The sequence below is a fragment of the Struthio camelus genome, chromosome 5 (genome assembly GCF_040807025.1).
Source record: "Struthio camelus isolate bStrCam1 chromosome 5, bStrCam1.hap1, whole genome shotgun sequence".
NCBI classification, from domain to species: Eukaryota; Metazoa; Chordata; class Aves; order Struthioniformes; family Struthionidae; genus Struthio; species Struthio camelus.
In genome coordinates, this window is record NC_090946.1 from 32,499,823 (window position 1) to 32,524,064 (window position 24,242).

Here is a 24,242-nt window from a genome sequence, read left to right on the forward strand (position 1 = left end):
ATCAAAAGTGTTATCTCCAGCTTTTGAAATTAGATGCTAAATGCAACAGCTAGGGGAAACAGAAGGGTCCCTTTTGGTTTGCGTATTACTCTTGAGCTGCATTTGACTTTGCAGTTATAATTGCACAGTGAATAATAATGAACCGAAGAACTCCTAGAGCCTTATGAGGAACATTTGAATGGGAACTTACTCTGTAACACTTACTAGATGTGGCAATGCCGATCAATAGGCTAATTACAGAAGATTAGGATATTAATCTGTATTTCCTGCATTTTGAGAGCTGTTGGTTAAAGCTGCTTGACATACATTTTGCTGGCACTTAGATTCATAATGTTTTATTTTCTGTAAATACAGTAAAAGTTCTTCTGGAAAAAAATCAAGTGCTTTTAATGTACAGTTCAGAACTGTTTATTACTATTAACATACTTTTTTCTACTAGAAATGGAAATAGCTTGGCTGGTGTTAGCTCTTTAAAACTAGAACTTGGGCCCAGCGTTATAAACAATTCTAGTAAATAGAGCCAATCAGAAATGCACTGAACTAAAAGCCACCCAATTTAAAAGGCTATTAAAATAATTTCAAGCCATTTCTCTCATCCTGATTATTAGGCATGAATTTCAGTATGAAGTTTGCAAACTAGTTCATTAGTGCCTGGTAGTGTTAATGGGACGTGATGATTCTACTCCTGTCTTGTCATACAAACAAGCTCACACACAGCAGAAAATTTAGTCTTTGAAATCTTACTTACATTCCTTTTTCTCTCTCTCTTTTTTCTCTCTCTTCCTTACTGTTTCTCAGTATAGCACAGTTTTAAATATTTACTGTGGTTGGATAACCAATCAGTTTCTTCATGTGGAAATTCTCTTTTTAGTTGCAAATACTCCTTTTATCATGCACAACATTGTTGTCTTTTTTATTGTTATAGAGTCTCTGCAATTAAAGAAGCAAAAGGCTTCTGAGGTCATCCAGTCATATTCATGCCCGTGTGGGACTGTTCTCTGCAGAGCGCTTGATCACTATCTGCTTGTGAGTGCTCCATGTACCGGAGTGTCTCTGGGTGACTGTTCTGCCCAAACTATTATATATCTAGATTCTAAGAAAAGTTATTTCCAAAGGCTTCTGCTTTATAAAGCTCTTTGTGATTTTTCCTTCCTCTTATCACTTCCTTCGTAATGACCTTCTATGCAGCAGCCACAGACTGAGCCTTGTGAGCACACTCATCTGGGCCCACAAAAGTCTTTTCTGAAATCACCTAACCCGGTGTGTGAGTCTGATTCAGGATGCTGAGGCCCATCTGAAAACAGCAGAGCTCCGGTCCCCTGAGGTCTTCCCAGTGCAGCCTGCTGCAGGCCATGCTGACTTGTGCTGGGCACTGCAACATCAGTCCAGACATCCTCAGTACAACCGAGCTTCATGTTTAAGCCTAACGCAGGTGAAAGTGGTGTGAACAAAGATAGGCCTGATCCTAAGATGTGCAGCGCATCCACAGTTCCCACTGCTTTCACTGTGGTTGTTCAGCTTTGTACGTTTCTTGGCAGCATGTCCTGATGGATGGAAGGCAGAAAGGAGGCAATGGTGCTATGAATAGCTAAGCATGTAATTCTGCAAGGTGCTTAGTGCTGTCCCAGAGATTTCTCTAACTCATGGATTGGAGTAGGGCACAAAATAGCTCTGCGAGTAAACAAAATGAGGAAGAACCCATTTTCTGAGTTCAAGTAGTAGGGTATGCCTATAGCTTATATGGCTGAACCCTCTCTTTCTCTTTAAACAGGGTGATCTTATCCATACTAACTCATGCCTGTCTCATTCTGTTCCTCAGACTGTTCTGAGAGGCCGTTTGGGAGAACATTCGTTGGCCTGAGCCAAACCTGTACTAGGGAGAATGCTAACAATTTAACAGTAGGGATGGCTGTGTTCCAGCACTTCAGCCGATGTCCAGGCCTTGTTTTGGTTTCGTATTTATATGTAGCCAGTGAATCCTTAAATGCTTATGCTATCCATATGCATACATTGATTGTGAAAAGGTTCAGTTATATGAATTATTTGCCTCAAATTTAGAAAACCCAAGGAGAAAAAAAAGTCTCCATGGTTTGCAGACCTGTATACTCTGTACATTAATACTATACTGAGTTAACCTCTGCCACAAAGAACCTGCAATCTAAATGAACCAGGCAGACAAGAAATGAGGGAAAAGAGGCCTTATATTCTCTGTGTTGGGTGATGGGAGAGACAGTGGGTGAGATCCAGAAAAGGACTTGGGAGCATCAAAGTGAAATCTTTACACCTACATGTAAAGTGTGACCCTGAGGATCTCGGCTCCCCAAAGAAGGAGTGGTGGCCGCTGCTGTCTTTAAAAATTCAGCCACAAGGGAGCCTCCCTGTTATATCATAACCAGAGGTTAAGAGCATTCAGGAGAGAGTTACAGTGGGTGACCCATTCTCCAGTGAAAGGAAAAACCTGGCTGTAAGCAACAGAGAGAGTCTATCCTGTGGACTGTATACTGGGGAGCCATTTTCAGTTAATGATGGACCATGACCCAGGCATTTGTTAAATTAAATGATGAGCAATATTAATACATTACCAGGGTAGGATGTCAGCTTCTCATGGTTTTCCATTTCAGTATACTACTGCTCACATAAAAAACATTCAATTAAGGCGATCCTTTTTGAGGAATTTATCTCCTGGACATACAAATGATACCATTTCCAGTGGGAAGGACGGTTGAGATGGGAAGGAGGTGATTGAGTCTGTGGAAGGGCAAAGAGGCCTGCACTTGAGGCAAGGGAATTTTAAGAAGAATGCCTATTTCTCTCTCTCCTTTCCCTGCCAGTAGAAGTATATAAGCAGGACATGGGGAAGGCTAGTTACTGAAGTCTGTGCTGTAGCACAGAAGGCACTCAGAAGGGACACCAGGAATTTCAACTCTCAGTGGCCAGAAGGAAGCCAGGAAGTGTGAGACTGAACATGAAGGCACAGGGGCTGTTTGGGAGGAATGGGTTAGCAGGAGGCAGGATAACCAAAGCCACCACAGCCCTGGGAAATCCATGACATAGGACATGTAGGGGGCTCATGACCATTGATCTCTGTACAGAGAAGGTCAAGGTTCAGTTTCTTCCTCTGCCTCAGGGGATTCAAGGCTCATGTCCTGCTTCCCAGGAGAGCTCTGCAGCCAACGAGCAATGCGCTGCTTTGGGTGAGGATGCTCTCTGTCCATCCTGTCCATGCTGTGCCACTAAGCAGAAAGGAATTCATGAAACCAGAGGAAGAATACGAGTGTGTGGTCTCCTGCTGCAGTATGGGAGAAATGTACTCAGCTTAGAGTAGGGTAACCAGAGAGCTTGCCAGTGTTGCCTCCATATTTTAGGTGAAATAAAATCCTCCTTGCCCTCTGCAGAGCCCTTCTTCCCCCACAGTTTTCTGAAGTTCTGTCAGTGTTCAGCACGGACAAGGTGTGAGGATTAATCACTGTCCCAGCTCCAGAGATGTTACCACCAAGAGCTTTGATTCTCTAACAAAGTGGAAATCTTCAAAGCTGCGTTTAAGGAAAATGTTTAAGCCTACCAAAAAAAAGGGAGTTAACTGCATGAATGTGGTGCTCCTATAAGCAGTTTATTAGCAGTTAGTACAGACTAGTGTACCTCTGCTTTTCTGTAATAATAAATATCAGAATGAAGAGGGTTAATTTCCACCTTAACCCAATCTCTGTTACGAGCTCTAATTTGTCTCTGTAAGAGAAGAATATCTGCTAAATTGGGGACTTCAAATAGAAATGGCAAATGCGGTTTAAAATAATTTCAAAGCAGTCCTTTCCCAAAGATCCAGAAAGAATTTATATCATGGACTGAAATTTCACTCTTTATTCTGTCAAAACTGTCACTGACTTCATTGGGATTTTCTGGTTGGCTGTTGATACCAATGAGCTACTCATAAAATTAAGTGTGGTAATAAACAGTATTTCATAGCATCTAAATATTGGTAGATCCAGGTCTTTAGAGCAATCTAAGACATTACTGTAGGTTTAAAATAGTTGCTACATTTTACCTGCAGTGAGTTGTCTGAATATTTATTTTGGAACCTAGGTAGACTTTGTAGATGCAGTCTTACCCACCCAGACCCTTGCGGTCTATACCCTTGCTGGCCAGTTGAACACTAAATTTGATAGATCTTTAAGAGCAGAAGTTCATGCTGAGAGCAGTGTAGGCAAGCCCTTCTTCTAGGAACATATGCCTGTAGTGAACATAAAAACATTATTAAAAAACTTGTCTGTTGCAAGCTCTTAACACACAAATGTTGCAAAATCTCAGAATCAAGGAGATGTTGAAGCCTCAATTCAACCCGTTATACCCATCTATTGTATAGTTTAGCCATCATATTTCTCCACAGCTCTGTGTCTGTCCAGGCCTTTCTAATGTGAACCATCAGACCTTGCAGTACTAGCTGCATACAGGGCTCTTGTCTTGCCACAGAAAGAAATTAGTGCCCTTACTTCATGATGCCACTTTTAGTTTGAGTGCTGACTCCCCAAGAGACTGAAGTTCATACCTTGAGGATTGCCTGCTAACTGTGGGTGCCTCACCTGAGAGGTTCTGCCCCTCCAAAATACTCAGCTCTGTAAGGCTGCTTTATATGTAAGGTCGTTCAGGATCTTACACACTGGGAGGGAGCTCCGAGTGGCTTTGCTGAGGAGAGTGCTAGTGCTCACCTGCCCGCCTGACAGGCCTCATCCGGGAGGCTGGCAGCGGAGATGCAGACTGTCATTTCTCTGCTCGTATCCCCAGTGCCCAACACCACGGCAGCCTCCGGCTGCCGTGAGAAACAACCACACGAACGCTCCTGAGCAGCCCCTGTATGAGGCGGAAGGCTTCTCAGCCCTTGGCCCACGTCGGGGACAGTGCGGGTGAAGGGTGGGCCACACTCGGGAGCCGGTCGGGCCCAGCGCCCAGAGCCAGGCAATTCGTGTTACATCAGCAGAGCGCAGGCACATGCTGATTTCTCAGTGCTTTGTGGCTTGGCCAGAGCTGGGCAAGTTCTCAACAGTAAGGCAAGAGGCAGTCCTTGATCTGTTGTAATGTAAATCCCTTCTCTCAAGTATGGGATTCTTGGAATCTTCTCTGCAAAACGCCTAAATGATTTCTTTCCTCTTATCTTCTTTAGAAAATGGGAAAGTCTCAAAAAAACCCCACATAAAACAGCCTGAGGTGAATACATGGAAAATATTGGGCCAAACCATTTCAGTTTAATGAAGTTAAAAGTGGCTAAAAGCAAAGTCTCAGAGAGAGAATTTTAGGTAAACATCATTGCAATTACTAGTTCCACCTCTGATGTGTTTCCTCACAGATTTTTCCTCCCTCACATTAGTTTCTTTATTTTAAGTGGAAGATTTAAATGAACTAAAATCAGGGTTTTTTTCCCAAACTGAGTCTCAGATTTAGTTGTGTGAAGTATTTGTCGCCAAACATTAGGATTTCACAGTATCTTCTTGCTTTAGGGTATTATTCAGAAGGCTTTTAGGTTTTATCTCTCTTATTGACAGTAAAGTTTACTATGCTGTGGGGCGGCAAACAGATTAGGGAAAGCCCTAGCTCTTCCACCCAAGCTGGCGGAGGAAGCAGGGCCTCAGTGCTCCGTTCACAAGACTTCAAACACACCAGATTCTCCCCCCATCATTTTTGCATAATCCAGTGGAATCTAACAAACAAAAGCCCCTCAGAAGTCAGATGGCATTTAATTTGAGTAGTAGGTAATCAGTGAAAGAGAGTATCCTGGAGAGAAGGTAATTTGTCTTGAGCTGACAATTTGAGATGGATGTGCCGGGGTTATCTGCAGTGTCAGTTCAGCCAGAGATGAACTGAACTCCATTTCTCTTGCTAGAAGTCTAAATCAACAGAGACCTCCGAGATAATGAGGTATTTAACGTGCTCTCTCTTTTCCTCACTGCGGATCTCGCATCTTTTCTCACAGAAAGGGAGCTTGAAAGAATAAGGAAAGGAAAAAAAGGAAATGACAAAAGAAAAAGCAGACGTCAAGGGAAATTTGCTTAGCAAATTAACTATAAGAACCGCATTGATTTAATCTAACTAATGGTACATTTCCCCCCTCAACTGGAGTAGATCAGCTGAGTCTGATAAACCACTCCACTCTTGGCTCTGCTTCCCAGGCTGTGGTTTGTGGACCACTGGAAGACTGCGGAGGGTTTGCTGGAGTCCTGTGGAGAGATGCTGGCACTTTCCTTCACAAACAATTAAGTTTCGGCGTTGCCTAAAAAATGGTAGAGTGCACCAAATCTGAGTTTCTGTTTTGGGGTGGAAGCCTTTTTATTTTTGACACTGCGTGCAGTCCAAGTGAACTCTGGTCACTTTAAATGGGATTGTTAGGCCATCCAAATTGACTTTAAATATACTTTTATATGTTAATGGGAAGAAATTAAATAAAAAACCTGCCTTTTAGAAACTGAATGCTGAGAGCAACAGAAATGGAAAAGCTATGGGAACAAATTGCTAAAGATGTTAGTTTATAAAATATGTGTAATTTATTAAGAATAATTGACTAATTTTTTCATTGACTTTTATTGAGGAACAGGTAGTGAAAAGTGGCAGCTATTGAAGGGGACAACATTTGAATAAAATGAACCTATTATTTGTTATAGGACACAATACAGGTCTAAAGCAAGATTGGAAGTATTGTGATGACATAAAGTCCCCAAAAGCGTCCAGCTAAAGGTCATGGCTCTGGAAAAAAAAAAAATACATCAGTCAGGAAACAACTTAAATATGCTCTTAACTTCAGAACTTTAATCTTAAACTTTAAAGCTAATGGTACTTAAAACATTTGCTTAATATTATGCACGCACTTAAGTATCTGTCCTGAATATGACCATTGAATAACAAAAGAACTAAAAAATGCAGGGTGGCAGAAAAAATAATATTATTAGACAATGTTCTTTAAAAAGCATGGCTTTCAGTTTTTCTATAAAATATGCAAGTTTTTCCAAGAATCTGGCATTCATTTTGGTCTGCCTCTTTGCCCCAGCAACTAGATGTGTATGAATATTCCTGCTGATAATTTGAGACTGTGTCCTGCAGCAGTCAGTTTTACTGCAGAAAAGCAGTATTCACGTTTCAAAGTGGATGAAATATCTACTGCTAACAGTCCAAATATTTGTTTAGCTCCTTGTTCATACATAGATCATTGCATTTACACTCTAAAATAAAAAGAGGTAATTGGTGTTTCCCTATGAGTAACTCCATCACTCCATTTCCCTATGAATCTTAGGAAATTTTTGTATGTTACAGGGCAACAATTCAAAACAAAACCTGTCCTTTTCAGTGGTGTTTTAAATATGGCTAGCCAACATTTTTAACATTAAAAGTTCTCTTGTTAAGAAATGATTTTTGGTTATCAGCACAATATTTTGCTCTTAGAATGGGTTTGAAAAACAATTTTTGCTATAAAATTGTAATGAAATACTTTTCTAGTTCTTGTCAACACGTATTGTGGGGGAAGACTGTTTTCTAACCAGAGCTGTATTTGAGCTGCCACATTTTCGCCCCATCACAGTTCTCAGGATTTCTCACCCTATTGGGTGGGAAAAGGCACGTTCCCCAGCAGATAGCTTTTGTGTCCCCACAGTTAGGGAAATTTCTTTTCCTTGGAAAATTGCTCCCAATATATTGAGCCTGAACGGACAGCCTAGGGCAGAGCTTCCCTGACTGTGGGCTACAATCCCCCCAGGGCCAGGAAAGAGTTCAAAGGGGGCTCTGAAGTGTTAGAAAAAACAGCGCTGGTCAGCAGCTGCTGACTTTTTCCTGGCTGAAAGAGTGAGGCTGTGGTTTCATGAGATTAAGCCCTCAGCACCGGTTCTGGCTCCTGGTGTCCCCTTTCCAGCCTTTCCCTAGTGCTTGTTTCATCTTCCCTCCTGCAGTGCACGGGCCCCTCAGCTCTCCTGGCGTACTGGTTTGTGGCTCTGCTGTGAAACGGATCAGGAATGTGATCCAATTTGGAGGAAGACGCAAAAAATACTGCATGTTTCTTTGCCAGGCTATTTTTAAGCTGGACTTATTCCGTGCTGCAGTTTGTTGCACGGATGCCTCACGAGCTGTATGGTGTAATGGAGGGAGGGGTGCGCAGCGCCGCAGGAGCCGGGGTGAGGAGCAGGAGCGCTCCACTCTGGCAGGGCTGCTCAAAGGCTGGCCTAGTGAAGCTGCGGCCATGAGAGCCACTTTCCTTACCGGTGGCAAGAGGCTACACTCTCTAGGGAACGATGAACTGGTTTTCAGTGCCTTAATTGCTGGCAGCAGCTCAGTTCCTCCAGAGAAGGGGAGTGAGCATTTATCCCTAAAGCCAGTAATTACAGCGGAGTCTCGCTCCCCGCCTGCCGTGTGGGGCGTGAACGGCCGCTGACTCAGGGGGCTGCATGAAAACAGATGTTTCAGAAAGGGCCACCTTTTCCAAATATTTGGGAAACACTGGCCTTGGCATCCTGGTGGGATTTGATCTCTGGGTGTTTGTGACAAATTCAGCTGAGGCTGATAGTGAGCAGTACCTGAGGCAGCAGTTGGCTGACCTCAGGAGTACACGGTTTGTCCTGTGTTGTCCTGTGCAGGAAGGTCATGCTCTCGCATCACTTAATCTACTGACTTTAAGAAGTTTATAGGGGTATATATGAAATCAAACTTTGTTTCAGGGAAAGCACTTCACAATCCGAACCAGCTGATGCTGGTCTCAACAGTTTCAGCAAAAAAGGGTGGTCTGAATTGCCAAGAATTGGTATAAATAACTTCAAGTGATTGTTACAGCACATTGGCTGAGCTTCACAGAGGGACTCAGTGAAAACAACAGAGGCTTCGAGAGCCTGGAGAATGGTCTTGTCTTGCAGCCCTTCAGGTGTCAGCGTCAGAGAAGCAGCAGCACATAAAAGCAAGGGTTACATGGCCAAAGGTCAATTTGCAACATACCTGCCCCATAGAAAACTTGAGCAGACTAATTCATGCTTCAGGTGTGCCCGCTCAGCTTCTTTTGTTTTGTTTTGTTTTGTTTTGTTTTGGAATACGTAAAAATTCTGAAATAAATACAGAAATATCATTTCAGTGGGGGAAAAAAGCAAGTTAGACGTCAGCTGTGACTGTCACTGTTCCATTTTCGTTGACTGAGTTCTCACACATGTTTTAGCTCATGGCAGGTAGTCAAGATTCTTTTTTTTGTAATAGCGAGGGAAATGAGAAAAAGTTCAGCCCATAAGACAAAAGGCTGCATTTTCAAAATATCAAAGCTGCCTAGGAACTTTCCTGAAATCAATTGGATTTATTGCCTAAGTGTACTGAGTTCATACATTCCTAATATATGTATAAATCCCTTTGGGAAATAGAATTTAGGCTCCTATATAATTTATATGCTTTTGAAAATTTACCAGGGGCCTGTTTATAGACCAGAATTGAGAAGTCCATGAGTTTGAGCATCAGGCTGGTTTTAAATTGAGAAGATGGTTATGTGAAATCTGAAGGCCAACTTTATCCTCTGCAGGCAGCCAGAATGAAGCCAGACAGACAGCTGTCTCTAAGAAGTGGTAACTTTGTCCTGCTGCCCTGTTCAGAGCCAGTGCAAGGTCACAATCTCTATTTCACAAGGAACTTTTGTCTGTCAAAGAACCCTATTTCTGCTAATTGCATAACTCAGAAACTCCTCACTTCAGTTTTTAAGACACATGCTGCAAAGTTACGTTTTCCACTGTGATCTCCGCAAGTGTAAGTGTTGAAAGCTCAGATTTTAATGTTGTCCATAACAATGACAGGCAGTTGGCAAAGTCTGAATCCAGATCTGGATTCCAGTTTCTAACAACTCACAAATTTACTATGCTTAAAGCCAAGGCTCCAGTTTAAATTCTAGGATCACAAAAAACCCTATTATGTACCATGCTTCCAATCCCGCCACCATGCGTGCGCACACACAGTTCAGTGGACAGCCTTTAGCCACCATCATTAATCATTTTGACTTTGCAAAAACTATTGCTATTACCAAAACATGTCAACAATATGAGCTACATCATTAAAGTGATTTTGATGTTGTTTTGCTCCTCTCTTAAGAAAGTAATAAACACTTACTTGCCATAAGAATTGGAAACAAAATATGAATGGTGTGAACTTTTTAAGAACTTGTTCCATAGAGGGGATGGATACATTCTATTTTCATTTGAATTGATACAGTACAGCCAACACCAAATGTTCAAAACTCCTGAATCAGACTGTCCGAAATAATATGGTTGCCTTACAATACTGGTACTAAAAAAATTAAGGAATGGATCATGAGTTTCCTCTCATTTGCTCCTCAGAGCTCGGCGTGTTTTCTTCTGCAACACTGAGGGTTAGTATCTTCCTTTAAACTGTGAATGAATGCTGAGAGTCTTAGGAAATCTTACTTTTTTATATATATTTGCTATTTTTTATTCACATGTTTCCATCCACACATGGGGTGGAAATTATCTTTGTTAGGAGCTGTGCATATAGATGGTCCCTGTCCTCAAAAGGTTACAAGCTAACCTGAAAATGGGGAAAGAAGAACATATATAGACAAACAGGCTATTTCAAGGAAACAGTGATAGAGCATTGATCAGTGTGAGGCAAAGTTACAGCTTCTTCTTTATGAGGTTGTTTGTGAGCACTCTTTCTGAGGAAGGATGGAAGAAAGATAGGGCCTTTAAAGTCATTTAGAGGAAAAACATGACATGTGAAAGTGCTTGCTAGCAAGTTTGACTTACGAGTGATGGATGTTGGCATCTTTGAACCATTGGCAGTAGAAGCTGACGTCTTGATGGAGCTAATAGGTGTGGAGGGGTAAGCTAGCAGGAGATTTAAGAGCTCATGCCTGAGGTGACACGGGGGAGGAAGCAAGAGGAATCTTGCACAGCTTGGCCTGCCGTGGTACGTGGGCGAGGACGAGCCCTTCCAGCAATGTCCTGGACTGATCTGAGTGTGACAGGCAGCACTTCTTAATGTTACAGAGAGCCACCATCTTTAGAAGATGCTTTGTTAAAGGGGGGATGCATGAATTAGACGTTGCCGGGGGGAAGGGAGTAAAGTTGAAGATGTTGCTGAATTTACAGACCTGTGTGATGGACAGCATAGTGGTGAGAAAATGGAGCAGGCTTGCAAGGGAAAACACAGAACGCTATTTAAGCCTTGCTGGGCCTACAATTCTAGCCAGAGGGGTGAGCTAAAATTTTGCTTTGGGAGATGCATTTTCAGACAATCTCTCTATTCAGATATGAGTCCTAAAGAAGATGAGCAAAGAGAATAGGGAACTTTAAGAAGAGAAAAGAGGGTATAGAAGCCACAAGGGACATGGAAGTGTAAATGTCACTGCTAGAAGGGAAAATGTCACAGTGCTTAGAAAATGAGATAGGGGAGAGGGGGTCCGAAAGGACAGATAGGAGGCTAGGACGTGAGTGACAGAAGAAGAAAGGTAGGTGAGTGTTTTTGCAGGCCAGCAACGCAGCTCTTAAATGGAGCATGGGATTTGTGCGCTCTGGGGAGGGGGGAAAGGATGCAAAAATTCTCTCTGCTGCCAGCAGCCTGCACAGTGGAGTTGTTCAGAAACAAGATTTGAACTGGTGTTTCTGGTATAGAGATGCAGGGCTCTGCTCTTGCCCACCCAGCCCAGCTGCTGTGTTGAAAAAAAAAAAAAAAAAAGATGTAGTACAAGAGAAAGAAGGCCAAACTATGTGACAGTCAGTGCTTTGCTGACAGATATTAGGGCAATGTGGGATGCATTGTTTTCCAAAATTCTTTGGCTCACCTCAGAGAATTATATTTATTTTATGGGTCACAAACGAGGAATTTCTTTTTACTGTCAACCTTGGGCACATTCTTCATTTCCTCCTTCACGCAGCCTGACCAGGAGGGTAGCTGTTAATGATCTGAGCTATTCCAATTTACACATACCAATGACTTAAAATTCCTGTGTGTACAACTCTTACTGTACTCTATTTCAGTACATTGCATGCAAACAATCCCATTGTCTCCCATATGTTTCAAACAACAAACATACAACAGGTGATTAAACTCCATAAACAAACAGGGTTTTCCCAGCAACAAATCAACACCTCTCCATGTCTGGTATTTGTGGAATTTGATAAGCCACCCACTTTGCTCCCTCCCCATTCTTGTTATGTCTGTCCTCAGCCTTCTTCATCTTTTATCCCCACCCTGCTTCACCCAGTTTCCAAAGGAAGGCATTCATTCTTAATTAACTGCTGAAATAGTGCAAGCAGCTTGGTTCATGGGATTGAGATGGGAATGGAGCTTTAGTTCTGAGTTTAAAATGTTTTCAAAGGCCTAAACGGCATACTTTCTCACTCAGGAGGAGTGAGGGAGACAGGAAGGAGGGATATGTAAGAGAAAAAGAGAGAGACTTAGGGAATGCAACTGGAAAACCTCAAACCAGTAAATTAAGACATATGTCTTAATCAGCTTGAATGATATATATATATTTTTAAATCAAAGGTTCTGGTGTTTCTGGTACTTGTGTACTCCCAGATGTAAATACTTGCCTTGTATAATGTTTCTGGGCCAGATTCTAGCTTCGGTTAGAGTGGTGTCAATCTGGAGTTATTCAGGATTAGTAAACACCGGCTTTATTCAGGAGTTATGCTGGCATAACAAATTATCCGCCTCTCTTCCTTGAGTACTTTACATTGCAAGAATGTTCTAAAGAGCCAAAATAATCAGAGAAATGCTTCAAAAAGACTCCCCAGTCTCATTCAGTCCATGTTTGCTAAATATCTTGCTTTGGTACCTGTACCAATAGATTAATAAATTACTGTATTCTTTCCACATGCAGAAGATTCCATGTTACTGTGTGGTCTTATTTTATAGACTGTTTTCTATTATTAACAGTATGAAGGCATTAAGACATGTTCAGATTTCATCTTTACCGGTAATAAGCTGAGTTCTGGATAACTGAAATGCTACTACTTCCTGCTAAAAATGCCTGAGTCAGAGGCATGGCTCAGACTTTGGCTGGAGGGTGTCCTAACAGGCCAATGTCAGGTGTAGATTCTAGTTAGAAACATCTTGAGGCTTGAGGCGCTGATACTTCTATTCTGATTGTTGAGGATATAGCTGGATCCATACCAACATCAATTGTTCAGTATTCCCATTGTATTCTGCCTAATTAGAACATGATCTCTAGTTGTCCCGAGAAATTCATATTGTATTCAGTTTACTTAGATCTAGCGTAATATTACTAACTCTTCCAAGGACTGTTCTGCAGTGTTGCAAACATGCTTAGCCTCTGCTGATCAGCGGTGAGAGAGTTTCATTCCATAAAGGAATTAGGAGGACCTCTACTGCTGTCGAATTTAGTAGTTAAATGGAGCAGAAACTTAGTTCAAAGGCCACCTCCTGGAAGCATTTTTGCTTTTCAGCATTCCAAGAAGCAATACTTCCCTTTTGGGATTGTCCAGGAGAACATGCCTATAAGCGAAATGCCATGTCTTCCTAACAATGACAAATATTTCATGTCTAGTAAAAAACCAGAGTGTGTGAATGGAGCAAACCAAAAGGGAGAAATTCATTCAAAGGATTGTTGCTGTACCATCTGTCCTGGGGGAGGGCTGGGACTTGGGAAGTCTGTTCTCTGCTATAAGCAACATCCACATGATGAAATGCAGGCAGGGATTCCCTTCCTATTCTATCATGTAGTTTGCCCTGAGGCAAGGTACCTTAGTCCTGCATACTCGTGGGTGCACCTAAAATGTAAGATACTGAGTGAGGGCATCTTGCAAAGAGGCCTCATATCTCTGTGCAGATTGCTATGCTGCCATGTACTCTTCCCAGAGTAGCATGGCTTCCCCTGAGACTCTATTCCCCTGCTGCCTGCTTTTCCTTTTCCTCCTCAGCTTCCTTCTTCTCTGATGTAGGCAGAGAGTATAGTACCTGCAAGGACCTGGGCACTATCATACATGTAAATAATAATCATCAGCCCGGTAATGAAAGGGGCAAAGAATCAGGAATTCTGGCTTTTGTTTGTCTGCAGTCTTGGGTGTTCTGCAAGTCTTCTTTAGATGTGTTAATAAGGAGTGAGAGGCTGAACTTGAAAAACCCAAATTTAAATATTTTGACCCACAAGCACAGATACAGCAGATATAGTTTAAGGGATTTATCCAGGAGTCTTTTCTCAGGTGAGGAGCAGGCACTGCAGCGCTGTACCCTGGAGGTGTCGTGCGGTTAATCTGCCCCCGGCTGAGTCTCAGATCCCGTGCTGCTGTAACTGAGCTTCTTTTCCTGTTTGCAAGGGAGCGAGTCTTATCAGTAGCATCTGAAATGTCATATGTCTTACCAAGATCTTTTCACCAATCACGGGGGTGTTTTTAATCACTCTGAACAGGAAATAGCATGCTGCATTTAAATACTGTATATAATTATCATGGGAAATATAATTAGCAAGCGTAATTAAATGGGCTTGACTGCATATCAGACTGTTTCTCGATTTTTCACTCAATCCAGCTGTTTCTCACAAGCTCTTTACTTTGAATACTGGTGGTCTGTGATGGAACCTCTGCACAGAATGGAGAGAGAATTACTTCTTTAAAAGCTATTCATTTAGTCTAACTAGGCCAATTTATTTAAATGCAATCATGACATTTTCCAATACAACCTCCTTTACTGTAGACGCTTCATTTTAGAATGCAGAGTTTCATCAAAAATACTCCAATGTGAAGGTTTTATTAAACCCAAAGTATATAAATTCACTGATGGCAGGGACTGGCTTTTTGTGATGTGTTTGTTTAATGTGTTGCACAATGGAGGCCTGATTCTTGACTGGATTCTCTTAAGTGCTACCTACCACTATATACAATTAAATAATGAAGATAAAATAAACGTGGTTAATTATCAAGTATAATGCTGGTTTATGTTGATGCTTTTTCTTCCTGTTCAGAAAGGAAGAAAGGAAGCCTTCTGAATCGCTAGAGAAAATAGCGTCTCCTCCCAGTAAAGACCATCAGCTCTATAATACTGCAGTAGGTGACAAATGTTGGGAAGGACATTTAGAAAACAAGCGTTAACTATGTTTTTATCTTAAAAAATGGTCTATTTTTCTCCCACTGCCTGTTCTTTGGGTTCAGACAGATAAGATAGTTGAAGTGATTGAACCGCCACTGAAAAGATGCAAATCTACACTCTTCCCTTCCTACGAGCCCTTACGCTGGCCCTAGTGTTCACCTGACCCCTCAGTGAGCTGATTCAGCTCCCTAAGCCAGCAAAAAACTATAAACTCTTATTTTTCTGGATTACTGGTGTGCTGCGTAAAGGGTGGCAGAAAATGCATTTTGAAGTTCTTTGTTCAGATACTTGCACTCTAAGTACTTGCAGCACACAAAAGGTATCTTATGATTTACCTGACTATTCACAACTATTTGAAAGAGTAGTGAATTCTAAACAATTTGATGCACAGTTTAAAAATAATGGTTAAATATTTTGTCCTATAATTTTGCCCAAAGAGTGAATTCGGGGAAATCCTTAAATTTGCAAGAAGGGTCAGTGAACAAGGAAAGAAAATAGTGTAATAAATTACCAGTTCAGGATGCGTAACTACAAATAAAATGTTGTACTAACTATAATTGTAAGACATGGTGCCGTTATCATAAATAGTGGCTCTGTGCACTATCAAATCTCCCAGCTAAATCAATTTGAACTGTATCGGGCCTGAGCATAGAATCACATTTCTATTAACTGTGCTAGAGACCATGATATGCAGTGTATGCTAACGTTATGCCAGCTGTTTGAGGACAGGCCATACTTGATCCAGGACTAAGTTAAATGGTGTGGACAGACGAGACCTGATCCAGTGAGAATCTTGCCAGTGAAAAATTAACCTCTTAGCAGATTGTTGAACCACTGAAACCACGAGAATGATCAGCATTTTGTGTCACACAGCCATGCCATTTTTGATCTGGTAGTAGGAGCTCTAAACTCAGATTTACTGTAACGTCAAGTCACAGCCTGGGTATTTTGTGCAGGTCTCATTACCTTGTGTTGTAGGAGCTTAATGAGTCCTTTTTACGGAGAAAGAATGATTAAAAAATCCTTAGGTTCAGAAAGCCAGTCATCTGGGAGAATCCTGGAGTCCATGCTTGTAAACTGTCATCATCAAACCAGCAGACTAGCCTGTGTTCTTTGAACTGTACCAAATATTAAATACATTATGTCTTACTGGACATAATATAAAGAAACTGGAGAAGTTAAGGCTGACATAGTTACTGAATACCGAATCCTCAAGGAAGCTAATGTTCAAGGCAATGGAAAAGCAGAAGTTTAATTTATAGGCTTAGTTAAAGGATTTAGCTGTCTTATTTCTTCACAACAAACTCTTAAGAAATCATTTCTCATGCCAAGTGTGGGGTAAAGATTTGATTTAAACAGAGGCAGTAAATTCAATACAAAGTTTCTTCCAAATCAAACGCTGATGCCAGATAGCTTTTCCAATGTGTGACTTAAGTCAATATTTCCTATAGTCAACAGAGGGGAGCTGGCCACAATGCTTTAAAGGTAATTAGCTGAAGAGGACATGACTGATGCTGGGAATTGTTTGCCACTTCCAACCAAAGATGCCTGACTGACCTGATTACCACAGAGCAGCAAATGGCAGGCGATCTAATTATGCCCCCTCTAATTTGCCTGGTGTTAAAAAATGCCAAACCCCAAATTCCACGGTTTCTTCTCTAAGCATACAGTAAAACTAGTCAAAACAGCTATAAATAAATTTCCCCTGTATCTGCACATTCCATAAATAGTACAAATATAATTTTATACCAATAACGGAGACTTGAATAGTGGGATTATCTGCTCAGATTCAGACAGTTGTGTAATTTAACTTCTACCATTATAGCCTGAACTTGGAAAAGAGTATGGAATATATATTAATTCGTGCTTCTACAATAAACCTGTATGCAACAAGGTGCTTGCTCATTCACAAACAGTCTGACAATCACTAGCAACATACAAAACTTCTGAAGAGTAAGAGAACATCCTGCTTCCATTGAAATCAGTGAGAATGTTGACGTTGCCTTTGAGGAAAGGGTGAGAGTGCCTGCATGTATATATTTTAAGGGACTTTCTTTTTTCTGCTTTTGCTGTATTTCTCTTTAGTTTTTAAGAAATTATTTCATACTATTGCTTGTGTTTACTCCTTTGTACATAGTTGAACCAGGTTAGGTCTTTTCAGGTACCAGGTAACCAGAGAAATTAATTTTCAGCCAGACTGCGACCTGTGTGATTGCGTAAGCGTATGCTGGCCCAGAGGGGACAATGGTTACTTGGTGCCAAAAGGAGAATATAGAGTTGCCAGAGCTTCCCTGAAAGGTGAAGGGGAGAGGAACTTCTAGCAGAGGGAGAAACAGATCTTTCATTCCCTGGAAGCGGCAGAGCTTTCTGAGGTATTTTATCCATCTTCTGCTGATGCTAAGTTAGTGCTAAATTGAAGTTAAATTGCTAGGGCCAAAACTTGCTGTGTAAGAGAAACTGTTTTCTCCGTGGCTTAGTGATTAGACCAGCAGTCCAGCCATGAGAAGACTGGGGACAAGGGCTGGAACTGATGTCATCCATTTCTAAGCTGGCCCAAGGTTCCTCAGTGTCAGAAGTTTTGATGGAGGCACAAGGACCACAAGTAGAGCTGAAACACAGAGATGGTATGGGAAACTGGGAGAGCTGTGTTTTGGTCCTTCTGCAGAGAAAAAGGGTGGGAAAGCTGCTGCTGGCAGTGGGCTGCTGTTACCTAAGCACTTGCCATTGCCCCAAGCAGCTTATCCTACCCAAGGCACTTGTTGCAGGTTCATTTTTTCTGCTGGATGTTAGGCTATGAAACATAAGAAATGCAGATGTGCATATTGTACAGCTTCAGTCCTCTGCATGGAAAAGGCCTTCCTACCTTGCCCAAGATATATTCATGTCCCAACAGCTGAAGTATTCTCATACCCTATGTTCGTTCTTCTGGCTGGATACTTTGACCATTTATCATCAGCAAGAAGCCAGCAGTACTTCATTGACCTCTGTGGGCTTTGCTTGGGCTTCCCCTGTTTAACTGTATTTGCTTCCCAGCATTATTAGGACTGCATTTTGTTGTAACGCAACCCACAGCACAAGGAGAGGCCTCAGCACCTCGGCGGTATAACACTCTGCCATGGACACAGCTTGAGCACAACTGTTGCAGTGTCCTCTTGAGTTGTCTTCTTATACCTCTGGGGAGCGTTAATGAGTTGCAGGGCTTTTATCAGAAAGGTATGATGGCCACCACTACCTTACTGTAAGGGTCTACCCCCTATTTCTTTTGTTCACCGTGTAGCATAACTACACATCTTTTAAATCTTTTTTCTTTTTCTTTTTTTTGCTTGAGTAAACTGAAAGTTGAATCAATCAACCAAACTTAGTGGTTTGCTATGCAAAATACTGCAACTGTCGATTAACAGCTGTATTCACTGTAGGAGTCCTCCCAAAGAAAATCAGTCTTTAACAGACTAATTTGTTAGTTTAACAAACACTAATCACAAAGCTCAGCTACAAAATAATTCCCCTTCAGTTTCACACTTTGGAGAAAAATGAAGTGGGACTTCATATTTGAGACTTTATTAAAATATAGCATCTTCCCATGCCTCTGTGTTTTGCAGGTAAAGAGGAACCTTAAAATGGGAACAGGGGAATTACCTTAGTCTGAATTATCCACTTTTTCTAGGATATAAGAAGAAGATTTGGAAGGTTTGGAATACAGGAAATTGTAATCACCATTGAAAAACTGAACCTAGTGAGAGGTTAGAGATGGATTATTTGTAGGAGAAGTACTGTGTCCACAGGGAGGAGGGTATATGTGTATGTTTGTGTATACTCCAGCAGCCTGGTGTTAGGAAACGGTCTTGTGTTTTATCTTCAAATCCAACTTCAGTGTGCTAATCTTGGGGGGGGGTGGGGAGGCAGCTATGTCCATACCAATATAAAGCAGAGAAATACTCTTTTCCTTGTGTAAATGGATTCGAATGGGCAGAAACCTGCTAAATATGGATTCTGTTCAGGTTAAGTTTCAGAATCTGGTAATTTCAGTAGTACCTGAGAAGAGCTTATGAATTGATTTATAAAACAAAGATGTATTTCTATTGTATTAAATGACAGTAAGCATCATTTTAAATAATGAAGTTTATTATCATTTATTGTGTTTGAGGGTCGTAATAATGTATATTAGTGGTAAGAACACACAATACATTAAGAGAACTGATGTTTCCCCAGAATCTCTTAAAGTGCTGTTCCCTGCTTTTCAAGTGGTTGTCCCTATTTCTAGTCGTAAAAGTGGTCATCCTGGGAGAGCGATCTAAGAGGATTTTGCATTTTGTATTAGAATTCCTCAGAAGGCAAATCCTGCGGCGATGGAGCCAATGCGTTTCTGGTTGAAGCCATGCACGCCACCTTTGCCACCAGCATGCCTGTCTGCTTGGCAGGGCAGCAATAGTAGTTTCAGGGCAGGCGGGAATGACCTCACGCTGTCTGCGGAAGGAAGGGCTGTTCCCGAGGAAGCCCCTTAGTTCCAGGCTTCGCCACGGCGCCGCTCTGCCTTCGCCGTGTCAAACGGGAGAAACGTAGCAAACTGCAGTAACTTGGCAGGGAAGCGTTAGGGAGCCGCTAATGCGGTTTAAGTTGAGAAAAAGGTGTGAGACGCAAATGGGTGCTTTCTTTGTGTTTTAACATGCCGGTTGCGTGGGGTTGTGAGCCCATATCAAAACGTTAAAAATATGCATTTCTTTATCACTTCCACTCTACTTTTTGGAGAGAGCAAGTGGCAATAATGAAAATAATTAATGTGGCCTTCCTAATCCTTTTGAAATTATGGATTCAAATAAAATAGGAAAACAACCACAGTTATAAATGGTTGTCCCTCAGGCAGGATCTCATGCTTTGAAAAACAGCTCCACATAAAAAACAAGATTCAAGGATTAACTTCCTCCACTGTTGAAATGCAGCGCTCTCCCAAGCGGATGAGCTGGCTAAGCATCAGCACGCTGCAAATCACACGACAGCGCGGGTCACAAGAAAAATTAGGCAGACACCCACTTACGAGCGTAAGTGAGGCAAGAAAACGAGGTGAGCCCAGTTTGAAGGCGGCTGGGGCAGGAGCAGCGACCCCCCGCCATCCCTCCCCAGGCTCTCGGAGGACTGCCGGCCAGGCCTGGGCCGCTTTCTTACCCCACGGACCGCCCGCAGCACACGCAGGCTCCGGCCCAGCCGCTGCCCGTTTCAGCGGCGCGGCCGCGCCGCCCCGACAACAGGACGGAGGCGCCGCCGCGGCCGGACGGCGACGAGCGAGCCCGAGACCCGCCGGGCGGCCGCGCCGCACCGCACCGCGCCGCGCCGCAGCGCGCTGCCTGTCGTGCCCGACCGACCCGCCTTTACCGCCTCCTCGGGACTCTCATCCCCCTCGCGGCGGCGCCTCGCAGGACGCGCCGGCACGCGGGGCCCGGCCGCCGCCGCCTCCGAGCAGCGCGGCCCCCGCAGGGCCTGCCGCGGTCCCTGCCGCTGCCGCCGCCGCCAGCCCCCTGCGCGCCCGCCCCGCGCAGGTGCCGGCGGCTGCGCCTCCGCCCGGGACAGCCCGGCCGCACCACCGCCGCGCAAGCTCCGCGCACGGCCGGCGCGGCGCCCCGCCCCGCCCCGCCTCGAGGTGCGCCCGCACTGCTGATTGGCCCGTGCCACGGAGGGCGCAGCCAATGGGGCCGCTGGGGAGCGCGCCCATTCATGAGAGGCAGCACGGCGCAGGCGGGGAGCGGCGGCGCAGCGGGCCGGGCCGGGCCGGGCCGGGCCGAGCCCGCGGGTGTGGTTCCGCCAAGCGGTGCCGCGGCGCGGTCTCATGCTGCGGCACCGCTTGTTTGTGCGTGGGAAACGCAGCTCTGCCTCTTTCGGTGCGCGCCTGCCATGAAGTCTTTTTTTTTGGTGCTGATCGAAATCATCTGTTTTCAGTTCTCTGACAAATTAACTGAACTTTCCTCTGACTCAGGGGCCTTCTGACTTTTGAAGCAGATTTTGCCTACATGCCGTCTCCCAGACGAACACAATTGAATTTTCTGGGCTTTGAATGAGCCTTACATTTCCAGAAACCCAGTGAAAGAAGCATTTGTTCTGGTGATAGCATTTCAGCTTTTACAAATATGGCACGAGAACAGACACTTATGAAATGTTTATTTTACTGCAAATGATAGCTAACTCCAAAATGTGTTAGAGCCTGAGATGCATGATCCTGATAATGTCTTAGGTTATGAGTTGCTGTCTTCTGAATATACTGAAAGAATGCTCCCTAAATAAAAGCAGGAGCTGTTAACTGTAGAACTAAGCTGGGTCAGTATTGAGCCTGCACCCATTTGTTCTGTTGATAAAATAGCTGCTGATTAAGGACTGACATTCCAGTTCAATTTCATTTCATATGGATAAGCACGAGTTGCACAGTTCAGCTAGAGTCCAAATCCCTCCCCCCCCCACCCCCCCAAGAAGTGCTGCATCCAGTGTTACAATTTGGGCACCCCTCTGATCTGGCTGATATTTCACCATTCTCTTGATCCACCCTTTTAAGACTTTTAAAACTTCCCTTTCAAACATAGTGACACAAATTCTGCTTTCAAGTAAATGAATACTGCTGCCTGCACTACTACTCTGTGTATATCCAGTATTTGAAAAGTGACTTAGTGCGGAACCGTGACAGTGAAGTTAAGGCTATGCCAGGCTTTAAGACTGATGGAGGAGCACTGAAGGGACACGCTACTTGCCATGCTCAGCTAAGTCTGTATACTCTGTGCATGTGCGCTTTTCAGTCATACCTGCTAATTTCCCCAATTTGGAAAAGCACCAAAGAACATAATTAACTCTGTATGTGTGCTTCTGCTCTTGTTGGCTGGGATGGACTCAAGTACATTCTCAAAGTTAAGCACGTGCTTATGTAGTTTGCTGAACTGGGAATGAAGAGAATCTGCTGTTTTTCTTAGCCCATCCGAGTGTTTCTTCCATATTCTCCCTCCATCCACTTTAAAAGCCAAATGATATGTAAACATTAATTGATTTATCTTTGAAACCGTCCTGGGAAATAAGGGTGTTATTTTTCATCCTTCATTTACATAAAATACAACTGATACCAAAAGAATTCTGAGACTATCAGGAATCAAACCAAAACTCCGTCCAGTGCTGTAGCTGCAGTGACCGCAGCTCAGAAGGCCAGTATCTCAGCCGGCTCAGATTGCACAATTTTTATCATGAGCTGACCCTCATACCATTTCTAGTTTTTTATCTTCTAATTTACAGTTGCTCCTTTGAAAAGGCAGGTAGAGAGCATTGAGTTAACTGAACGTCTCTGTTCCACTGCAGTGTTAGAAAAGAATTAAAACAAAGATACTAAAATCATAGCAATTGGTAGCTGAAATTTCAACACAAAACCTCAGACCCAAACATTCCCAAATGCCAGGGAAATATATAAATGAATTCAGATTTATACTTTGTGATTTACGCCGTTCTGAGATTCGGCCAAGCCAAACCCCTGCTTCTGAATGTCTCTGAACCTTTCAATCAAAAGTCTTCAATTTCACTGATGTTTTCAGTCTGCTGGCAATTCTGAGCTTTGCAGCTTGCACCTATCCTTAATCTTTAATTCAATTATCTTACCATTTCTAGGACCGTCACTTACTTAGGAGAAAACCATCCTTTGATTTCTAAATGGAGTAAAATCAGTAAAAGATTCCCAGCAAAGCTTTATTTAAATAGCACTTTTCTAGTGAAAGAGGCTGAGTTTAGAACTCCTCAGTGACACTTTTGCCCTCTCCATGTTCCGAGTCCAAGCTCAGCTTGCAGGCCTACAGCTACCCTGAGAATTGCTAGTCCTCTCCAAAGAACAGAAAAAATGGTAGGAAAATGTCTTGGTCAGATGATGTATTTTAGGGTGCTGAGTGGTTTGCAATCTGCTCGCGGAATAATGTTGATAATGATATTCAGTGTCTTTGCTTAAGCTTTTCTGTATTTATTATGCAAGTCTAAGAGGTCTGTCAAAAACGTAGCTAGAGATTGGACATGGAATCTGCAGCTGTTCAAACTTTTTACTATCCGGCCACAATAGTTACTAAGGCACATTGAAAACTTTCTGTTGTGAGTGTACTATTAACACTTCAGGGTTGTGAAGCAACATGAAAAACAGTCGCTGTTGCAGGCTTTTTCAGAAATATCTTGGAAAGGGATGGCTATATTCATCTGGACCACCCATTCCTGTCCAGTAACTCTCACTTTCTGCAGTGTTGTGAAATGAAGGCACACTGCATGCATGTATTCCAGCTATGAATTTTCAAACTTTCACTCTTCCGTGGCAGATCCCAGGTAAAGGGGATTGTGTTCCTTTTTCAGTCAAAACTCCCAGTGACTTTAAAATTCCCTTTGCAAACCCTAAGAGTTTTACTTGAATATGAACGGAGCACAAAATGTGAAGGAGAGACCATCAAGTTATTTTGCATTTCTGGGGTAAGGATGGGGAGTTGTTCTTGCAGTTCTTTAGACTAAGGTTGCCACTGCATGATCTTGAAGGCTTGAATGTGCATGTTTATAACATTTTTGTCAATATCAAGTCACAGTGTGGGTGAAAATACATTCAAAACCAGAAAACTTGGTTCTGTTGGTCTGTAATAATCTTTAGTTCTTCATCTCCAATAGCACTAGCTATGCTGAATTACCAGCGCATAGGATTTCATTTGCTGCTGTTTGAGAATGTCTTTCAGTTTACTTGTAAAAAGATCCCTGATTTTTGTTATATGTACATACAAATTATGCATGTATTCTGTAACTCTACAGCTGTGGAATATACCATACAATTCTCTTTTACCACAGAATTATACTTCAGAGTCCTAGAGTCCCAGCTTTTAATTAAAGTGAATGTAGGTATGCAGTAGATGCACAGGTAACCACATGGTATGAACCAATTCTAACCTAATAGTGTCTCTTGCTCAAAACAGCACAGAACTTCAAATCAAGGGATTTGACTGTATCCATTTATATCAATGAGTGATGAGGATGTGATAAGGATGCACTTTTCTTTTTTTGTAAGAAGCCACAGAATTGAAAATTTTTGTTGGAAATTTTGCTCCAGCCTGGCTTCTAGCAGTTCCATTTGCTCATCTTCCAGCAATGCTAGGACCTACCTGATTTTACCTCTTGTTTTCCACCTTTCCCTGTATGGGGAGTTAATTAGATTT